We start from the raw sequence: 5,036 nt of genomic DNA, 5'->3' as shown, positions 1-5,036 counted from the left end.
TATTCAATTTCCGCCAGTTGCTTTATATCATTAGTACATCACACTTAAAACTGGGCAGGATCTATATTTATTTCAGTCCATGAAAAACTAAAATTCAAAGAAAATCCAATCTTGCTTAAGGGAACACTGTAAAGTAACAGTTCTTTATATCACATGCCTCATATGATCCATTTGAAACCATAGAGAATTACGTCGCTGTGTCACTGTTCCAAGAGACAAAACAAATTTGATCAGCTAAAACATTTTAAAAATGCACCAAGCTTATGAAGTCTCAAACAAAACTTTAATTTCCTGTACATACTCCTGTCAAGTGAAGTTATTTCCTGTACACTTTTGCAAACTGGTCTTCTATTTCCTTTCATTTGACCTAGATCGGCTATGAGACCTAGAGAAGGATCAAGATGGCTTATGATTTCTCTTACGAGACAGAGACCTTTCTCTTCTCCTATCTCTAGAAAGCGACCTGCTCCGGCTTCGGGAAAAGCTTCTCCTTCTTGGGGATCTGCGCCGAGGTGGAGGACTCCTCCTGCGGTAATCATCTCAAGGATGACCACCCCAAGAGGGAGGCGGGCCGCGATCCAGACTTCTCTTTTCACCATTCGACAGTTCCACTCTCACACGGCAGCCACATAGTGCTCTTCCATCGAGCTCTCCGATAGCATCAGCAGCATCTCGGGGATCCTCAAATTAGACGAAAGCAAAGCCAGGAGGGTTCCGAGCAACCCACACACTTCGGAGTGGTCCATAACAGCCAAAAGCCCGTTCTAATTCAGTCTTGTTCCCACTGTTTCCAAGATTACCTACATAAACCTTACAGTCCAAGGGACAGGAATCATGATGCATTTCGAGATCCTGGATTCAAAAGGCCCAAGCTCAAATCCTAACGCTCCGACAGGCCCACCCGCTTCCCTCTGGCTCTGCTCCCACAGAAGCTCTAAGTCCCGCGGCGTCCACGAAATGGCGCACAGTATATTATTCTAATATTAACAAAATATTTATTTTATTTCCATTTATGTCTATATGTCTGTGCACTCCTGTGTGGGTGCTTATGGAAGCCAGAAGAGGGTGTCAGATCATCTGGAGCTGGAGTTCCATCCATTGTGAGCTGGAAGATGTGGAACTCAGAGCCATACTCCACGATTCTGAAAGAGCAACAAGCATTAACTGCCAAATCATTTCCTCAGCTCTATCTATCACTTACCTTTAAAATGCCAGTGGTCCTTTGTTCTCAAAGAATCAATTCTCAGGGTAGTCCCTAGTGCTACAACAGAGTTCCGGCTTCCCCCTGCACCCCATGCCTCCTCTTCAGGAGGCTCTCACAGACTATTCCTCCTTGGCCTTCCCTACCCCCTTGTTTCTGTGTCCTAGTCCCCAAATCAGGTGGACACCCCATGCTAAACCTCAGGCCACTCCAAACAGAAGACAAGGTAGGCTGCCAAAGAACCTTCCTTTTCTCTGTTCCTCTAGACCCAATCCTCAGGGTTGCCCCAAGCTCTTTAACAGACCATCTCCCTGTGACCTCCCCTGCTCCCAACCTGCAAGCACTCACGGTGAACTTTCCAGCAAAGCAGACTAGGAATTAGGCAGCATACAACCAACACACTCTCTGAAGAGCCAGAAACAGAAACTCAGGAATAAAATGCTTGCCCCACAAAGACATACTCAGAAATCAGCACCTAGACCTATAATCATCTCCAAACCAGAGACCCACATGCCAGTGTGAAAACACAATAAATAACAGCCAGGGCATCATGCCTCCACCAGATCCCAGTTACCCTACCACAGCAGACCATGAATATTCCAACACAGTTGAAGAATAAGAAAAATATTTTAAAATTAACTATATGAAGATGATAGCGGTTCTTAAAAAGAAAGTTAATAAATCCCTTAAAGAAATTAAGTAAAAGACAAACAATTGGAAAAATTAATAAATACCTCAAAGGAAGATAAGAAAAAACACATTTGGAGAAAATGAATACAACTCTTCAAAACCTTAGAATGGAAATAGAAGCATTAAAGAAAACACAAACTGAGGGAATTCTGGAAATGGAAAATTTAGGAAAGAGAACAGGAAGTACAGAGGCAAACTTCACCAACAGAATATAAGAGATGGTAGAGAGACTCTCAGGCATTGAATATATGATAGAAGAAATAGATACATTGGTCAAAAAATGTTAAATCTAAAAATTTCCTGACACAAAATATCCCAGGAACTATAAAAAGGCCAAATCTTGTTAGGAATAATAGGAATAGAGAAAAAGAAGAATCCATTTCAATGGCCCAAAAATATTTCCAACAAAGTCATAAAAGTTTCCTAACCTTAAGAAGGAGATGCTTATAAAGAGAAAAGAAGCATACAGATCACCAGAAAGTTTGGGTCAGAAAAAGACCCTATGTCACATAATTAACCACTAAACATACAGAACAGAAAGATTATTATAAAATCTAAAAGGAAAAACATATAGCATATAAAGGCTAACTTATTAGATTTACACTTGCCTTCTCAAAAGAGAAAATTTAAAGCCAGAAGGTGTTCACTGGTAAAATTTTGAGGGTCAGTTATGTATATTATCATATCATTTGTGAATAGTGATACCTTGAATTTTTGCTTTCCAATTTGTATCCCACTTGATCTCCCTTTGTTGTCTTAATGATCTAGCTACAACTATACTGAGTACTATATTGAATAGATACAATGAGAGTGGGCAGCCTTGTCTTGTCCCTGATTTCAATGGGATTTCTTCAGGTTTCTCTCCATTTAATTTAATATTGGCTATTGGCTTGTTGCATATTGTTTTTATTATGTTTAGGTATGTGCCTTGCATCCCTGCTTTCTCCAAGTCTTAACATGAAAGGGTGTTAATTGAATTTTGTCAAATGGGTTTTTCAGTATCTAATGAAATGATCATGTGATTTTTTTCTTTTAGTTTGTTTATATAGTATACTATATTGGTGGAGTTTTATATATTGAAACATTCCAACTTTCCTTGGATGAAGCCTATTTGATCACGGGGGAGCATTCCAGGAGTCAATGTGGGTGGGAATACGGAACCTGGAGAGGCCACCTTCTATAGCTAGGCAGAACCCCTAGTGGAAGGACAAGGACACCAATCCACCCACAACACTTTTGATACAACATTCATTCTGGGTAGAAGAAATATAGAGACAAAGGTGTAGCACAGACTTAAGGAATGGCCAATCAATATCCAGCTCAACTCAAGACCCATCCTATGGGCAAGCAACAATCCATGGTAGTATTAATGATACCACGATATGTTTTTAGACTGGCGCCTAGGATTACTGTTCTCTGTTAGACTCCACCCAGCAGGTGACTGAAACTGATGAGGATACCCTCATCCAAACGTTGGACAGAGGTTAGTGACTCTCTTGGAAGAGCTGAGTGAAGGATTGAAGGCCCTGAGGGAGATAAGAATACCATAGGAAAACCAACAGAGTTAACTAACCTGGACCCCTGGGGCCTCTCAGAGACTGAGCAACCAACCAAAGAGCATACACAGGATGGACTGAGGCTCCCAGCACATATGTAGCAGACACGCAGCCCATTCTTCACGTGAGTCCCCCAACAACTGAAGCAGGGTCTGTCTTTCCCTAAAGCTGATGTCTGGATGAGGAATCTGGTCCCCAATAGGAATGCCTCAGTGGGAAAGTATACATCTAATCTTGCAGAGATTTGATGTGCTAGGGTGGAGGATACCCAGGGGAGCATCCTCTCAGAGGAAAAAGAGAAATGATCAGAGAGGGACTCTGTGAGGTGGGACTGGGAGGGGGCAGCATTTTGGATATAAATAAATAAATAAACAAATAAATAAATGAATTTTAAAATAAACAAATAAAAGCCAGAAGGGCTTGAACAGATATGCTGCAGACTCTTAAAGAGAATACAAATGCCAGCCCAGATTACTAAAATTTTAAATCAGCATAGATGGAGAAAATAAAATATTTCATGATAAAATAAAATTTAAATAATATCTATCTGCAAACCCAGCCCTACTGAAGGTTCTAGAAGATAATTCCAACCCACGGTGTTAAAAATAAGTCCACAAAAACACAGGAAATAATTTTACACTAGCAAAACCAAAGGATGGGTAATTCTCTCTCTCTCTCTCTCTCTCTCTCTCTCTCTCTCTCTCTCTCTCTCTCTCTCTCTCTCTCCTATCAAAAATAAAATAGCAGGAATTAACAATCATTGGTGATTGATAGACATCAACCTCAATGATCTCAATGTAGACTAACAGAATGGATGCAAAATCAACATTCCTACTGCTGCCGCATTCAAGAAACGCACCTCAATATCAAGGATAGATATTACCCTACCCATCGTTCACACTGGGACAGGCTCTGAGGTGGAGGATATCTTTCTCAATGTATCCTCTTTTCTAGAGTTGAATGACAGAAAAATCCCAGCCCAGCAGAAACCTCTAATAGTAAAAAGTTTGTGTGACACGCACATGGGTACCCAGGGGCCACATGGTAGATGGAAGTCTGAGGTGCAGGTTCTAGAGCATGTCAGAGGGACAGCAGGAAGCTAGAACACAGGGAAGTGCATGTTCCTCAGACCTCCTCTCAGGAGCTATCAGAGAAAAGCTAGAGGAGACATCCTCCTTTCTTCCCATAAGCATCCCTACCCTGAAGCTGTGGCAGACCATCTCCCAATACACTGAAGAGGCCTTAGTGTAGGATACTGCCTGGCTGTCATTTGCAAGTCAAGAACTTCTTACTGTAGGCCTCCATCTCAGATTCCTATCTACAGCTGCAGCTGTGTGCTCAGGTATAATCCAATGATTCCACAGGAAAGTGTAAGCTGCCGGTGTCCCCAGGACACTTAGTCTCAGACTAGTTACAGAGCTCAGGCTCTGGAGACAATGTCCTCTGACACTCTTCAGCTCACCTGGGGCCAGTCCTCTAAAAAGGGGAACAGGTCCGGAGGGAGTGGTGGTGGGGCCCGTCAGAGTACAGGGGCATGATCTTCAGAAGACTCTCCTCACCACTCCCACCCCCTAGGGGGCCCCTCGTGC

General features: G+C 42.2%; 1 pseudogene across 1 annotated transcript; it reads right to left on the bottom strand.

The window, feature by feature from the left end:
- Positions 1-348: 348 nt before the first annotated feature.
- LOC308414748 (serine/arginine-rich splicing factor 3-like) lies at positions 349-843 on the bottom strand (annotated as a pseudogene). The gene has a single exon. The product of its transcript is annotated as a serine/arginine-rich splicing factor 3-like (transcript).
- Between the last annotated feature and the right edge of the window lie 4,193 nt (positions 844-5,036).

This window comes from Micromys minutus (assembly GCF_963924665.1).
Source record: "Micromys minutus genome assembly, chromosome: X".
In the NCBI taxonomy this organism is placed as follows: Eukaryota; Metazoa; Chordata; class Mammalia; order Rodentia; family Muridae; genus Micromys; species Micromys minutus.
The sequence above is the reverse complement of the archived record's forward strand: the minus strand, read 5'-3'. Positions and strand labels throughout refer to the sequence as shown.